Below are 18,469 nucleotides of genomic sequence, written 5' to 3'. Positions count from 1 at the left end.
AATGCGTCAGTGCAGTTATCTGCCATCGTCTCTTGCCTTTTTCTCCAGTGACATCTTTATTAAATTACAACGAAACGGACATTTCGATTTTAGTTTAGATAAGAAATGTTTCCAGGCAAAAATGCTTCATAGGAAAAATCAATAGTACTGTCAAATAATCTAAACAATAATCTGATTTCTGCACTTCAACAAGTTTTCTTTTTCCCCATCACACGATTGATCCACAAATGTCATGGTAAAAACTTAAATTTCAACTAAAGCGAAAACTTTTCACAATGTCCTCAGTACTTTTGTTTTCTTCTTTTTCCCATTTTTCAGTTTCTTATCCGAATTCTGAAATTCTGAAAACAAACTTTCATTTAGACACCTGATTAGAAGAAAGCAGTTACTACTGGTTTCAGCCCTTAAGAATCCTTGAAAAACATTGTGAAGTTAATTTAGTTAGCATCAAAACTATTGAAAATACTTTAACTTGAAAAGCTGTTTCATATAAAGTTATTCAAGATTTTTGCTTGAGTAAAGAAATTCTCCCCTCCATTTTTTTGAAAAAATGATTAAATAGTTTCCTGTCTATTAAATTTTCAGCAAGTATTAAGAATTTAAAAATGTTTCCAATATCAACAATAATGTAGTAAAAGAAGAGTGCCATTACAAAAATGAACACAGTTTTTATTTTCAATGAAGCTCTTCCGTTTATAGAGACTTTTACCACCACTTTTAAATAAAAGGAGCCTGAATTTTGGATTTGCCTTTGGATTTTGCACAATAAATTTAGAAAACATATTTCAGAAATAAATAAAAAAAAAAAAGTAGTACACACACACCCGCGCACACTGCGTGTGTGAGTTAATGTGAAACTAGTGTTTTCTTAATGAATATGAAAGAAAGTTTGAAGCGTTCTTGGGAAAAAAATCTCCGCTACAAAACAAAAGTTTGGAAACCATTAAAGAAGATGAATACGAAATGTTTCACAAATCACAAATAGAACCAAAATTTAGCTCGCTAATTACTTTAATGAGGATAAGGTATTCCAGGATGAAAATTCATATTGCATTTTAAAGGTTAAAAAAAGAAACGTAATGTCCTACCTAATGACTTTATTTGTTATAGTTATGCATTTTTATAAAGATTAGCTATTGTTGCGGGCTTGACGTTAAGAGGACATTTCCTTTCCAATAAATTGATCATATTTCGTTCACGATGATCCTCTGCAATGTTTGAGACTCTTATAATGATAACTAGAATAACTATAAAAGAAATTTTGTTTTTCTTTCATCAATTATTTATAACCTCTCATACTCAATAACATCTTTCATAATCAGCAGTTCTAATACAGACAACACAATAAAAGGAAAGAGTAAAGACTTTGTTACTTTTATACATGTAGTTATCTGAAAGGAGAATTCATTATTTTTGCACAGCAGGCGTTTGGAAAAATAGTTGTTTATTTTTATTTTTGGCTTTTTCTCACATGTTCCTAAATTTATTATAATTTAGTGAAGCTATGATAAACATACCTACGCTAAAAAAATCGAAAACGTTACTGGTAATCTCTGTGGAACGTTTCGGGATTTTACTGGTTTTCACCAATTTCCTGTAAAAGTTAAAAATCTTCGTCAAAAAGTTTCCTGACTTACTCCAAGTAGCCCGAATAAAGGCTTGTCATTCTTAGGAAAAACATTTTTAGCTACCCGTTTAAAGATTAACTGAACATATTTATTAAATGTATTGGCCTAAGCGCGATGACGTCCCATATGGATTGATTAAGCTCTCAATGAGAGCAAGTAAGGGTCGGAACTCCGCAGCTAGTGAGATGATTGGTACTTGCAATTCTGTCTTAGCTTTGGCCAAAGTTGCAGTACTGTTTTTGGAGCTTTCTTGGTACATCAAGAAGGCGCCAAGCTGCTACTTAAAAACTACATAAATAATTTATGTAGCAGAAAGAATTATTCTTTCTGAAGGTTCCAGAAGCATGTCTAGCTTTAACCGGAGATGTTTCTGTATTATTTTGAAAGATTTAAGGATAATTTCAGAAAAGTTACTGACTTTTAGCGGAACGCATTCCCGTTTTTGCAAAGTTGTTGCATGTTTTTTGCGTGAGCTGTCCATTATATTCCCGGAACGTTTCTAAATCGTTTTTACAGTGCAGTTTTACACATCTTGCAATACCGAAAATAGTAAGATATAGTAATAAATATCCAAAAGAGTAAAATCGAAATACAAAACCTTCGTTTTTAGTATGATACGTATATAAATTGAAATATTTTCACTCCCCCCACTTCGTGTTACTTAGAGCTTACAGTAAGTAAGTATAAGCTTTATACTAAGCGGATTTATTCACATCACTTTCACCATTCACTTATGGATCATTAATCAGTACTCTAGAGTGTAATTTCGTGTCTTTGGATCGGAAGATTAATGGATTTATCTAAAGCTATTTTCGTTTGCTTCGGATTCCTGCAGATTCATGGAACTTGGATCAAAAAATATATTATTTTTAAAATCATTAATTTATATAGACAAAGAAGAATATATATATATATATATATTTTTATTAATATGAACTTGCCTTTCAAGTTGTGTATCTCACAGTATTTAATAAGGGTCATTCTCCAAAAAGTGTAACTTTTAAGTCACATGCACTTTACAGTAAAAAATTTAAAGAATAGTTCATTTAACAATATGTTTTACATTCCCCATAAATGTATCCATTTAAATCTGTCAACATTTAATATATATATATATATATATATATATATATATATATATATATATATATATATATATATATATATATATATATATATATATATATATATATATATATATATATATATATATATATATATATATATATATATATATATATATATATATATATATATAATTTTTTTTGCTTCACAACATGTGAATTTTTACCTCCATGGCATGTCACACACCTGGTGTAGCTCATAATGATGCTTAATAACTTGTTTAAATAAAACAATGAACTTATTTTTAATAACTTTTTCCTCACTAGTGTCTCAAATACTAAATGCTCAAGTGTATTTAAATTTTTATTTCCTTTTACAAAAAAGGAAGTATTGTATTCACGAAAAAATTTTCACTCAAAAATCGGCCTTAATTTCCATTTTTCTCACCCCCAAATGAATGTTGGTTTCTTTTTTCGACCCGACCACACGTGGATATATGCCTAGGAACGTACAGACACCCGTTGTATCCATTTTGACGACCCCCGAGTTAATTACAACAAATTTTCTCGTGACTTCCGTATGTACGTATGTATGTGCGTATGTGTGTATGTATCTCGCATAACTCAAATACGGTATGTCCGAGAAAGTTAAAATTTGGTACGTGAACTCTTAGTGGGGTCTAGTTGTGCACCTTCTCTCTTGGTTGCATTCGGATGTTCCTAAAGGGGTCTTTTACCCCTTTTTGGGAGGAAATCATTGTTAATTTCGATGTAAACTCAAATTTTGTTATAATTTGTTGGACTCTTGGCGATATATCGCCAGTTTTTTAGTCGCCAAGTTTTGTCGTCAACTTGTCAACAAATTTGGCGATTTTTTTTTTTTTAATTTGGTTTCAATTTGGCCACTGTTGGTGATATTTAGAGAGTAAACAATTAAATCACATTAAAATTGCCAATAATGGGGAAATTACATTAAATTGGAGTAAAAGGAAGTCATGTGATGCACACATTAGCTCGTTTCTGTTGTGATTTAATTCCTTTTAGTAGGATAATGAGGTCTGCCACAAAAAAAATTCTCACTTCCGTTACCTAATCTCTAAATGCCATTCCTCATTAACACGTGGGAGTAATGAAAACAAAATTAAAAAAAAAAAACAGACCATAAATATAGACAGTAACGAATTGGGGGAACTTCTGGATAAAAAATATGCTTAAATTTCTCTCTTGTACCAAAAACGGATGAAAACTGGTACGCTTAGGTTTCCAAAGTTACAAAATGAAAAAAAAGAAAAGGATTATCAGAAACATGCGCAAGCCTGTCACATCAGTTCCAACGGAGACGGTGTGAAATAGAGGGAGACGTTCTCTTTTAAAACCAAGCCTTTTAAGTGATAACTTACCGTCTTTTTAAGGAAGGGTAGTTTTTTTTATGGGTGGCAGGATTACTAGCAGACTCTACGCTTCCTTTGCAACAATTGACACTCAAAAAACACGGTACCGTATCTTTGGTATATCGTATTTCTAATAAATTCTTAATGATTAGCGCGAACAAATGTTTGAAGTTTGTAAAATATAAATTGATTCAACAAGATAGGGTTCCGAAAAATATATTAAGATTTTTTTTTTTTAAAGGAAAGTTTTATCTATGCCAAATGGCGGCGTTAGACCAGATTCTCCAAACCATATCCTTTATAGTTTACGGCATTGAAATGTAAACGAGCTGATGTGTACATCACATGACTTCCTTTTACGCCAATTTAATGATAATAGCACCTTGGAGTAAGAAAGGAAACACTAAATATTTTCACCCCTAGTGAAATTTTTTTCGCAAAAACAATACTTCCTTTTTTTGTAAAAGGAAGTAAAAATAATGATGTTTCCAAACAAACAAGAAAATTAGAAACCTTTACCATAATTTTTATGCACTCATGAATGAATCTGACCAAAATATTAGCTTTACATTCAAGACAAAAAATGTAAATTTTTCTTAAACATTGGCATTAATTATAGAATCATGACGTATAAGATGAAATAAATTTAACCAGTTTATGGCATTTTATTATGAAAAGAAAACCATTTTTTTTTAAATCGATTCTTTAGGGGAAAAAATACATAAATCGAAGTTTAGTGTGACATATTTTTGCTTGCAATGAGAATTTCAGAGCTTACGACATTGAAATTTGAAAAATAATGATGTTTCTTAATAAACTATTAAAATAGAAGTAAAATTACTGTTAATTTGATGCACTCATGAATGTGTGTGACCAAAAAATTACCTTAATATTCAAAAAATAAATAAATAAATAAAACTCGATTTGTGTGTGTTTAACAATGTTAGAAAGTGTAGAATCATGACGTATGAGATGAAATACATTCAAACGGTTTAAGACATTTCATTATTTTGAAAAAACAAGGGAAAAAATGAAATTGATTGTTCATAAAAAAAATTATTGATCAAAATTTAGTGTAACATCTTTCTGCTTGCAATCAGAGGTGTTATTCTTCAGGCCATGCTCTCAACGCAATTTAGAACCACTTACCGGAGTCAGAAAAATTGAAGCAAAAAAGAAAAAAAAACACGTAATATTTGTCTCCCACATTTGGTCAGCTTTAAGAAAATTTTTGCAATTCAATTGTGAGACAATTCTTTAAGCGATACCGTTAAGTTGTCGATGTAATCACTCAGTTTCACACTGGAATTTAATCAGAAAACAGTGAAATTGGTTTTTATGAGGGATTTTCAACATAGTTATGCTAAGCACCTAACAATATGGCACACCGCTGTAAGTAATTAACGTTTCTCAATGGAATGGTTTGTAATTAAGATTATTTTCAAAGAAGAATCGGGACACTAAAACAGCTTTAATCTTCGTTATCATAATTAAAATCAAAGTTACGTTTGGGGTAATATAAAATGGATTAATACTGATAAGCAAAATTGTAGTGAAGAATTCTCGCTAAATTTGATCTAGAACTTAAGATTGCACTTTTTGTTTTATTTTGATTAATTATGACTAACCCAAAGCTGTCAGCAATTGCCAACTTCTGGTAATTTGCTACTCAAACCAATGCAGGGTACATTAAATTAAAAGGTAATGGAAATGGTTTTAAAATAATAAATTATTTATTTATTACATTTTTATGACATATGTCCTTTTTTCAGAAATGTTTTTAATTCTCATGCTAAAAAAATAATTAAAACAGCGATTATCAACCTTTAAGGCACGCGATAACTCGAAAGAGGGACTTCGAGCCTCTGTAAGTTCAAACTCATATGAAATAAAATATTATTAATTGATGAAAACTCTTGAAATAAATGATTGAAACTAAGCCTTATGGGATGTTACGCGACCTGAGTGAACTGGAAAAGAACGACATTAAAATACTTTCACCTGCTATCTTCGATGCGCATGCGCAGAGCTTTATTTATATAACATCGTTTAACAATGCATGTGTATCGAAGCTTCCGTGGCGTGATTGGTTAGGGCACTCGGCTGACGTAGAAAGGTTAGTGGTTCAAGACCAACCGGCAGAGTTGAGTGTTTTTGTATTTCTAAATACTTCTAGGTGTCGTATCTACTTCAAAGTTTATAGAAAGTGTAATCAACGTACTTTCAACCTGTACAAAATATTTCACGAATAACCTGTATTTTAGAATTTTAATTTCGTAATTTTTTAATCAAAAAAAAAAAATAATAATAAAAATGACAGTCATGGGATTGGCCGACAGAAGCTATGCTTTTGTTGCATAATTGAAGGTATATGTTGCAAGCCAAAATTGAAGGTATATGTTGAAACAGCAAACTGAATTAAGTTTCAGTTAAATTTATAATTTCAGCATTATAAGCTTATTTTGTTCAATAAAAGCAAAATGTAAATTTTACGAAATTAAAGATTTTAAGAAAAAGATTTTGTCCATAAAATATTTATTTTATTTATTTTTACTCGCAAACTACCTTTAAAAAGCGATTTTTTTTTTAATTAAAATTTCACTAAAGTTTTGGAGCTTTAATTAGGCAAATAATGATGATCATTTTCGAAACTTCAGTCAAAGTTCTAGGGGATACATATCTAAAACCTATGCTCTATGAGATGCATATGCTTAAAACCATAAAAAGAAGAAAAAAATGGTACGACAGATATATAAAACTATAAGGAGACGCACTTAGCTGAAATACGAAAGCAAAAGTGTAACCAACTATAGCGACAAGCGCGATTATTTGCATACAAGGAGCCTACAAGAGTTGTTATGCGTAATGTAGAATAATACTACTGGTATGTGAATTATTTTCGAATAAAAAAAGAACCTACTTCAAAAAACAAAGAGGAACTGAAAAGTAAAAAATAATTGGTCATACTTACATACGATTTCCTACCAAAACGTATAAATCAAATTTATTTTACAATTTCAGTACGAAAATCAACTAAGTTAAACACCCAATTATAAAATGAACACTGATTTTAATTACTATAACTGAATTATTTTAATACCTAACTAATTATATACGATCTCTTAATTTTTAATAACCATTTGAAATCGGGGACAAACCACCAAATTCTGAGTTAAACACTAATTTAACAAAACGCGAAATTAGTCTTTAAAACTAAACTTATTCAGTTACGTTAGGTAGTCTTTTAATAGTGATTACTGGTATGAGTCTCTAACATCATGAAAAACCACTGTAATAACACTATGACTGTCACTAAACGCTTAATATTCTTATAAAAGGCACCTCCAACCGCTGGGAACGGTGGCGCGTTCCTGTAATCCAAGCTCCTGGGAGGCAGGAAGCTGGTGTGGCACGGAGCACGGAAGTGCGGGTTCGAGGCCTAGACTCCCTCCCCGGCGAATACTCTAAATTAAAGGTGAGTGTAGGGTTTAAGCTCAGACTCCCTCTCCGGTGAACACACTAAATTAGAGGTGAGCGTGGCTTCGATAGGAAATGCCAACAGAAACGGCCGGTGTTGATAAATTGTCCTGGTGAAGCCGAAAGGCTGCGAATATCCTGGTGAAGCCGAAAAGCGGCAAGTGTTCCGGTGACTAGTCCCGGTGACTCTACGCCTTCCTGTGCGCCGTGCTAGCTTCCATTTTTTGCTCTTAAGTGTTATTCACTTTAAAAGTCGAATAATAAGATTGGCTTGTGTGTGTTTGCAATTATAAATTTGGGAATTATACAAATTAAATATTTGAATTCTGAAAATCAGCTGTAGAAAAATTGCTATGGTTAAAAATCAAAATTTATTAATTTCTAAGAGAGTTAAAAATTTTAAAGAACAGTAAAATAACTATTGAATTTTAATAGCATTAGAAAATAAATGTGCGTGTGCTCAATTCCGTGCGTTAACGTTAACCTTTCTATTTCTAAGATAAACGTTTAGTTAGTACGATAATGAATTGTGATATACAACGATAAATAATATCCAAATAATGAGCAACAGCATGAAACAATTTTCTACCAGAACTCTTAATAATGGAAAGGAAGTGCTAAATTGTAAGCTTTCATTAAACTGCTAGTTAATCATATATATTTTTTCTCAAATGTGTTTTTGAAGCTATGCTTGTTATCGCATGTTGGCGCAGGGAGTGAACTGGAAAAAAACTGCATGAAAAGCGTTTGATAATTCTTCTAGCACGAAGTCTCCGTGTCACAATCGGCTTGCGCGTTCGGCTGTTAGCCGAGAGTTTGATGGGTCAGGCTTAAGTGGGTGGGATCTGTGATTTTAATTTTCGTATTTTTTGAATTTCTAAATACTTCTAGATGTCCTAACGACTTGAAATTTGTATTTATACTGTAATCAACGTATACTTTAAACCTGTACAAAAATATTTCACGAATATCCTTTAACTGAAACTTTCAATTTTGTCAGCCCCTTTTTATCTGAATGTGAAAAAGGTGTTAAATTTAGGGTTCTTCTGTAATCCCATTCTTTTATTGCAAGGCTGTGTTATTATATAGGTTTATTTAGGGGTGCTGGAAGTTTATTTATTTTTTCAGTCAAACAGACGTGAAATTCCCCCCCCCCCTTTGACGTACATTTTCATATGAAAAGAATCTCTAAAGAAAACAGATGATGTACGCTACGTATTCTAATATTTGATTGAAGTAATAAAATTTTAATCAGATTTATTTTTCACAGCTTAATTAAAATTGCTACCGATAAAACCAGTATACAGTTGATCAACCCAGTACAAGGCAGCTGACATTTTTAAAGGAAAAAAAAGGAAAATTTTGAACCCCCCCCCCCCCCAAAAAAAAAAAAAAAAAGAAAAAGCGTTCCACAAGTTGAATTCAAATTTAGCTTGTTTTAAGGTACCGTGTATTCTCCGTGGCGCATGCGGATAGCGCGTTTAGCTTTTAACGGAAAGGTTGGTGGTTCAAACCCACTCGAAGCAGGGATATTTTTTATTATATAAAAAAAGAGGCAGTCGCGGGACAAGCCGACAGAAGTTATGCTTTTATTGAAAACCGTAAGCTTATAATGTTGAAGATATATTAAAACAAAGATTTATTAATTCAACATTATCAACTTCAACACTAGAAGCTAATGTTATTCATTGAAAGCGTAGCTTATGTAGACTAATCTTGCGATTGCCTTTTTTTGGGGGGGGGAGGGGGGAGTAGACGCCATAGCTTCTTTAATAGTTAATCAAACTACATAAGTAAGGGGTTATTTTAAGGATCGTTTTTGCTTAAATGAAAATTTAGTTTTTGAACGACTAATTTTTCTCAGCTGAACTCTGATCCAAATTTCTTTGAATAAACAAATAAGTGTCATTATTAATGTTTTTTAATTAGCAGTTTAAATTAAAAATTTTATTTATTACATGTTTTAATTAGTAATTTTTATCTGCAAATCAAAAAATTGCTATTAAAAAACTTTTTTTTTTAAAATCCTGGTTGTCGAGTGCAAATGCGCACGTGTCAGCTAGTTTATTTTTATTTATGAAAATAAACTGAATTTATATTTCTATATATAAAAAACTGCATGTTAGTCAAAAAAGCATCGTTAATACAAGGTAGTACGCACTGATGTTCCCATCTATGTTTCTGATGGTATACTCCCATCCATTACGCACAATATGTGTATGCGATCATCTACGTAATATGTCATTATACGAAAATTTTTGAAGTTTGAGGGTATACGCTATATGTCTAAAAAATGTTTGAGAGTATACGGCGTATAGGGTAGGTGGGGGGTAAAGCCCCGCGTGGGGTAAAAACCCGCACCGATATTTTAACTTGATCACCTTGGAGTAAGAAATTTACCTCTAGGTGGTGGGTTTGTCCTATGGAAACCTATTGATCAATGAAATTTTGTCGTGACTAGGCACTCCAGAGACGAGAAAGGGGGACGAGTCTGTTTTTTACTACTTTGATCTAGTTTTTCTAATTTATTATTCGAACTTTGTAAAATGTAGAATTTGAAAAGAAGAATCAATGAATTACATGTTAATACTGGTACATTAAAGCTTCACCTTCGCGTGAAAACAGTTATTCTAGTGGTTGATTAAAAGCAACATGAGGCGTTTTTCAGAAAGTGACAAAATGGGGAAAATCCGCAGTTGTTTTGGGGTAAAACCCGGCATCTCCAAAAAGTCAAGGATTCTCTCCACTCGGCTTAAAATTGTCTCTTTTTTGAAATATTATTAATATCTTTGTTTAGCATGTGTTTTGTGCAGCTTATTCATCTTAAAAAATTAATTGTTGGTGAACATTTACTCTTGAAGTTTTAATTTGGATAAGATTTGTTAGGTAAAATCTTACATTCATTTCAATTCAAACGTACTTTCATTAATGTAATAATTTCTTCTTTTTTTTGAACATTTACGTACGTTTAATTTTTTGTTCTAGTACCTTCAGAAGAAAAATAATTCAGAACCATGATAAATGTCGAGCCTAATGAAACACGTACCTTAATTGCAGGCTTCTCTTCGTTCTGTATGATAGACATTAAAGTTAGGTAAAAAAATATCGATTGAAGACATCTCTGAAAAATGGAACAAAAGCTTGGGACTTCGAAGAAGAAACAAATTTTCCTATAATTTTGAGTGAAACTGTAGAGAATACCTCGAAACTTATCCCTGCACAATGTGGCCAAGATAACTTCAATATGACTAGAAGGAGGAGGTTATGTAGAGGGTTCTTCTTACATAAAACACCTAGAAGCCTGCAAATGTACTGAGCACAGGAAGAGTCATTGGAAATGAGAACGTTATAAATAAATTGTCGTAACCTCAGCAGGACACGGTTCCATCCACGATGCAATAACATTTTTAGAAAACTCAACCTAGTGTACTGTTAACTTAAAGCACCGGGTACTAGATATTCAATTAAATTATAGCTTCAGGCATTTAAATTATTTTTTATAATGCGACTGTCCTTTTTTCCCTCCTTTTGTGAAGAAGAAAATATTTTCGTGATGAAGTAAAAAAAAATATTAAATGTGGGAGATATTTAAGTTCGGTTCTGCTGAATAACAATAAACCAATGGTTCAAGGAGGTTTTTCAAGTGTTTTTATCAAACAGTCACCCTTTTCATTCACATTCATATTGAATGGGGTAAAGATCCGCATTGTGGAGGTTTACCCCATTTCGTGGGGCAAAACCCCGCAATTTTGTTTTCCCGCTAAATTGTAATTTTCTCAATTATTACTAATCAGACGTAGCTAAAATTTGGAAGGATTATAGGTAACAACCCACGCAATGACTCTAATTTGAAAAAATGGGAAAATATGCCATCTATTGACCATGGTGGTATAAAAACTGAAAATCGCGGGGCTTTACCCTCACCTACCCTATGGAGTATACTCTATGGGAACACCACTGGTAGTACAAAGATTCGCAAAGAGCGCGAACTGCATTCAAATCTCAAAATTTCTCCTCAAAGGACTTCTGAACCTTTTAATACTTTCGTAAGTTAGAACCTTTTACCTAGAAAGAAAGAACATACTTACTTGCTAAATTCGATGCAGTGCAATCTGGTTCATAAGAAATATTTCTTAAAAGCTCGTGAATAATTTCTTAATTAAATGATATAAACTAATACTGAAATAGTACAAAACTATGAGATATATTACGTTTTCATGTTAAATTCATTAAAGATAAATTAAAAGATATTTATCGCATTATTTTTTTCTGCCCAAATATTAATCTACATCGGATTATATATACGCATTTTTTTTAAAGGGAACAAGCAGTGAAATACATTTTTTCATTATAACACCTGCAGTTTAATCTTCTTTTGAAAGCACGATTGGTTTTATATTGAAACGGATATGAAGCAACTACAGCGCAAGCGTAAATGGAATAGTGGTTAGTACGTTCGCTCGCAACGCTGATACCCAGGGTTCAAATCCATATTCTTGTTTAATAGTTTGTGATGTCGTTTCGTCCAGCAATATGATTATACCCACTAAATGAACATTTTTAGAAAAACTAAATACATAAATGAAGAAATTTGGGAGGAAATACTGATGCTTCGCAGTTACAATGAATTTAAACTAGAGTACACGAATTAAATTTGCGAGATAAATTTTTAATAGCTCAACGGCTCACCAGAAAAAAAAAGTATTTCGTTCCGAAAAGTAGGCAGGAACCTGATTATAAAGTTATCAAACTTTTAGTTTTAAAAGTCATGGAAGTTTCCGAGTTCTATGAATTTTATATTCCTCATGGTTATAATGTAAAACTGGTTTCAAAAATGCAAAAGTTAAAAAAATGTTTAGAAAGACTTTTTCTAGAGAAAATGATATGGTTTGAAAGAAAGCACGCTAACATAAACTTGGTTTTTCAAAGAAAGCAATATCAATGTTTTAAGTATGAAAAAGGAGAAATGAAGTGAATGTCTTTTACACGACAAGCAAAAATCGTAGTAATGCTCGTTTTTGAAAGTGACTTCGAGATTTAATTGGAAAAAAAGTAACGGTTGCCTACTTCAATTTCTGCAAACGACACTATACTGTTCTGTCGTTAAGATTATTTGAAACTTATCCTTGATTTGAAAAGAAAAATGGAACATTTTAGTATCAGAAAAATTCGAAACCTCTACTTTTAAGACAGGGGTGATAAAGTTTCAATGCTAAATGTATGCAACGGGAAAACTTTAATGCTAATAGAATGCCATTCATACAGTAGATATGACGCATTTTAAGATCCATTCCTGAAAGAAACCAGTACAATTACATTGCTAAAATGTACTAACATTGCAATTTAAATTCTATTTAATTACTTATTAAGGAATTGTCACTCATGAAGTGAAGTATGCAGTTTGGAGGTCTTTAACCAGGGTTCCACTGAGCCCTAGGGTTATCTAGAACTTTGACAGGGGTACCACAAGTAATCACTATTTGCTTAATCAAATTGTCAAAATTTTAATAATTTTTTAGTTTTTATGAAAGATAAAAATTTTATTACCGTTTGCTTGAAAAAAATATTAAACTGCTAAAAAAATGTATTTTTTCATTAATTTGCTACAATTTAATATATTTGTATTTAAAAAAAAGATTATTATTCGAAAAATATATTTTAGAAGCCAAAAAATTATCTAGCCACCTTACGATTCTGTATTTGATTAAGATACTGTGATAAAATAAAGATGCTATAATAATTTGGTAAATTTGAGTAGGATAATGTTTTGATAGTCTATTTTTTCTGATGTTTGCTCAAGTGGTTTCGTTTAAGAAAATGCCTTAGCTCAAAGGATTCCCCATTGTGTAAAATGTTGAATACCCCTGGTTTGTAAAAGGGAAAAAAAAGATATGTTTACAAATAATCACATATATGTGAGACGTCAATTTGAAATGAAAAATGCCTAATAGCATGACAAACCAATGTAATAACGCTATGAGTGTCACTAGTTGCTTAATATTGATATAAAAGACCCCGTTTCTCGCTGGGAACTGTGGCGCGTTCCTGTAATCCAGCTTCATTGGAGGCAGGAAGCTGGTGTGGCACAGAGCGCGGAAGTGCGGGTTCGAGGCCTAGACTCCCTCCTACCTTGGTGAATTCCTTACCTGGAGGTTTAGCGTGGCCTCGGTAGTAAAAGCAGAGACGTCAAAGTCCGGTTATAATGAAATGTCCTGGTGAGGCCGAAAGGCTGTGTGTGCCCTGGTGAAGTCGAAAGTGACGGAAAAGTGAATGTAATACCCTGGTGATTGGTTCCGGTGACTTTACGCCTTCCGTGCGTCGTGCTAGCTTCCATCTTTTGCTCTTGGATTTTACACATTTAAAAGCCGAATAAAAAGATTATTTGTTTACTATAACAAATTTTTCATGTATACACATTGAATAATTTTGAATTAGGAAAATCAGTTGTAGATAAGTTGCTTAGGTCAAAAAATTTAAATGCTTTCACTTGAAAGAATTCACTACTTAAAGAGTTTTAAAGAACAGTAAAAAAGAAAAACTATTGAATTTTTATGACATTAAACGGAATTGTATTAAGTTTGGAGAGGGAGAGTTTGTGAGCAATCATGTACGTGACTTAAACGCTAACCTTTCCAGTTTTATAATTTTTTATGCATTTTTAGGAAAAATTGGTGTGTAATTGCAATATACAACAATAAATCTCAACGAAATAATTAACAGCATGAATCATATATTTATAAGAGCACTTAATAATAGAAAATAGGCGTTAAATTGTTATATACTATCATTATACAGTCAACCGTTAAATTGTTATATATATCATTAAACAGTCATTTAGTTGAGTTTTATTTCTGAAAACACATGAACTAATAATAAACTGCAGCGCAAAACAGGAATGATGTTTGTCAGGCAAGCATCCGGAAAACTACCTTCAATTCCCGATGGCCGGATGAAAAGAAATTTCTGATATTAGGACATTTAAACTTTACGTGCAGTAAAGAAAAATGTCTAGAAATGCTTTCGAACTTTAAAACGTTTTACTTCGAAGGAAAGTACATAAAGCTGACTAAACTAGATGCAGTGCGCTCTGATCCATTAGATTTTTTTAATAACTTGACTAAGTTCGTTATAAAATTGTACTGAATATGAGAAAGATCTGAAATATATTACGTTTTACTGTTTGCTTTATGAAAGACAGTTTTTCATATTTCTAGGAAAACATTATATTTATCATAATACAGTTTTCTGCAATAAGTATTAAACCACACTGGCTTATAATGAAAATGAAAGAAAAAAAGCAAGACTGAATTATAAAGCTTTGTTGAGACAACCTATTTATCCTTTTTTGTAAGTACAATGATTGATATTATATCTATACTAATAATATAAAACAGTAGAGTTTGTTTGAACGCGCTAATCTCAGGAACAACTGGTTTGAATTGAAAAATTATTTTTGTGTTGAATAGTCTATTCATTGAGGAAGGCTATATAACATCACGCTATGACTAATAGGAGCAGAGCAGCAATAAAAAACGTTATGAAAACGGCAAAATTTACATTATAATATAAAATGCTTGGAACGCAGAACACGCGTAGCCACGGTTGCTTGACCTGAAAGTACGGGCTTAGCGATCCAGTGGGTGTATGTTCGAGTCAGCCGTGAGGCAAGTCTCGAGAGCACTTTTCACAGAAAGTCCAAAATGATTTAACAAAAGAGAAATATGTATATATATATATATATACGTGTCATTGTCGTATTTTTCTTATTAATTACTTAACTAATAATATAAAGCTTAAGAGTTTGTTTAAACGCGCTAATCTCAGGAACTACTGATCCGAATTAAAAAATTATTTTTGTGTTGAATAGTCCATTTATTGTGGAAGCTATAGGTTTTTTTTTTTTTAAATCAGATTGACCGAAGTTTTTGTAAAACAGATTTTTGAATTCGTTTTTGTACGATGTTCACGCACATAATTTGATTTTGTAGGATTTTTCCTCTTGGGTTTTGTTTTCCTTATTTCTTCAACGTTTTTTTATGTTCTTATAGTTGAAGATAGTTACTTATCTAAGTAAATAGTTTGATTTGTCGTATTATTCAATAGTGATTGTTCTTTATAACGTTTTTATTATAGCATTGTTTATTTGGCGAAACACTTTAAATTGCAGGGGAAAAGAACCGCTTCACTCTATAAAGGGCAGGGTTACGATAGCGTGGTTGCTTGGTGCGTTAAGCGATGAACTATGTAGTTGAAGGATTATTTTGAGTTTTAAAGCTACTTTAAAACTTTTTTAAGCTTTAATATTTTATGTGTTTTGGCGAATAGTTTTAAATTCCAAAGAGACTTTAATAGGTCTTTTAAAAAGGTCTCTACTCATTTAAGTTGAAGAAAAATGTTCATTTCACATCAGAAGGGGGGCGGGGGCGGGAAAAGGCGTGGATTTTTATTATTTCACGGACTTCCTTTAACTTCTTAGCGCGGGCATCTCCGTGCGGGTACTGCTAGTTGCATAAAGAAGCAAATACTCCAAATACTCATTACTTCAGCGTAAGCGCATGTAGAACAGTGATTAGTACGTTTCTGAGACGTGCGAATGTCCAGCATTAAATCCCCGATTGAAAGTCTTACAAAGGACATTCAAGTCTTTTTAAAGTTTCATGAAGTTGCTACTTTCGGTTGTTTCTTTGCACGTCGAGATTGACAAAATCAGCGTAACGAGTGATTAAAAAATATGGTTTTGTATGTGTAATTTTCTGAATAACAACCAAAATGGTACTTATCTGGTCATAAAATGATAATGATAAATATGAGGCAATGAGAAGCAAAGGGATGTAAGTGGACTATCTTAAATTTCGAGTAAAACGAGTTTAAAGATCAAATCCTAAGTAGGCTTTCATTGAATTTTTTTCTAAATCATGCTATACAGCAGCATCTACCGGAGCTACTAGTATAATATCTTGCCCCAAGACAGAGGAGAGGTTCACCTATCAATTGCACTGGTTATCTCCGAATTTTTAATTTTGCCACTTGCATCCCTTTGCTTCTCACTACCTCATATAATGATATTTGTCTGGATCTTTTTTTTTTCGCTGATAGCGGTAAAAAAACTTTAAAATTACATCTTACTTTGGAAGTTTAATAACGTATAAAGTAAACTGTGGAGGCCCTTTGAAGAAACATATTTCAGAAATAGATACTGCAATATACCATATTAAAATAAGCGTTTTCGTTTGTGATTTTACTGCAACAACACAACTATGTGTTAAAATCCCACCCCCAATTATTTCAGGTTATATATTCATGGAAAATTGGATCAGAATTCAGTAAAGGAAAGTTAGACATTCATTAGCTACATTTTTTGGCCCACCGGATCGAATGACCGTGAAGTGTTTTTCAACAGTTATACTGCTATTTATTACGTTAAAATTAATGGTTTGTTTCCTGACTTTAACAGCAAAAGAACCTTAGTTCAGAATTCTGAAATGCGTTCAAATTATTTGTTTTTATCAGAATTCTGCTGAAGAAAATAAGTCAATGAAATTACCATTTTTATACTTGGGGATGCTATACATTAAAGCAATGCGCAATACAATAACAAATAAAATTAGTTTTTCACCAAAACAACCAAAATGTGAATTGTCTGTTTAGTTGTTGCCAAAGTCAGCTAAACAAATGTTTAAAATTACGCTTTATTTATGAAGTTTTGTAAAGTGTTAAAAAAGTTATGGCGTTCTCACAAAAAAAAAACACATTTGAAAAATAATATACAGTCAAACCTCGTTAAAACGAACTCAAAGGTACCTTTAAAATCAATTCGTAGTAACCGTAGTTTCTCTTATTCGAGCAACAATCATAACTAAACAATATTACAGAGACAGTAAATTTTGCTTATCTTAGCAGCAATTCGTTTTCGGCGTGTTCGAATTAACGAGGTTCGGAGTTCGGCTGTATAGTAGCTAACCCGTGTGGAGCATTTGTTCTCGACAAAAGAAATTCAAAAACCAAGTTTCATAAGTATTATTATTATTTTTTTTAATAATAGTATAAATGTGACTTGTGTGTGTGTTTGCTTGTTTTTCGCTGATAGCGGTGAAGAAAGCTTTAAAAAGAAGACGTACTTAAGCAGTTTGATGAAGTATTAAGGAAGAATATGGCGTATCCACACACATAAAAAATATCTTTGAGAATTAATATATATGATAATGTGATTTAACATGTTAAAATTAAGATTTTTTTTTATGATTTCAGTGCAACAACACACCACAATTGTGGTTATGAAAATTTGAATCAGAATTCAGCCATTTAAAAACTACATTTTCTGCTCTATGGGACCCTCGATCTCAGGACCGTCGCGTTTCTAGGGACTTTCGCAGGACGCTTTACCAACTGCGTTAATGTCCTTCCAACGGAGGGAGTTCAGTTTCTTATTAATGGATTCTAATGTTTGAATTTAAAATTCGATTATGTTTGTAGCTTTTTGTAACGAAAAAAAAAACACGATATATTGTTTACGAAAAATCAATAATTTGTGTGAGCTCAATTGGCTGATATGAGAGATGTAATTCTCTGTAGCCTGCTATTTGTGCAGTTGTTGCTCTCTGTTTTAAGTCAAAAATTATAAAAAAGACAAAAACACAAGCGTTATTTGTATCAAACTTACTTGTATTGATTATTTAATCTTACAGATGATTTGCACTATATTGCGCTTTTTTTTATAACACCAAAACTATCTCAATGACAAAAATGAATCGTGATGTTTGAAATCACACCTTGAACCATGTTAAATCAAATCAATTTATTGTGAAAGAAAAATCTATTTATTACCGTAAACGCTGGCTACTTTGGCCTTAGGATCCTTCTTTGGCCCAAACGGATAAAAAGATACAACGTCCTCTGTTAACGTTCAGGG

The 18,469-nt window shown here is 32.0% G+C and overlaps 1 protein-coding gene across 1 annotated transcript in view; it reads left to right on the top strand.

Moving 5' to 3' along the window:
- LOC129218994 (DNA-directed RNA polymerase I subunit RPA49-like) overlaps positions 1 to 18,469 on the top strand; it is a 365,487-nt gene that overhangs the window by 95,012 nt on the left and 252,006 nt on the right. The window lies entirely within an intron of this gene.

This window comes from Uloborus diversus, chromosome 3 (genome assembly GCF_026930045.1).
Source record: "Uloborus diversus isolate 005 chromosome 3, Udiv.v.3.1, whole genome shotgun sequence".
Classification (NCBI taxonomy): Eukaryota; Metazoa; Arthropoda; class Arachnida; order Araneae; family Uloboridae; genus Uloborus; species Uloborus diversus.
Note: the sequence above shows the minus strand (reverse complement) of the source record. Positions and strands in the feature narration are given on the sequence as shown.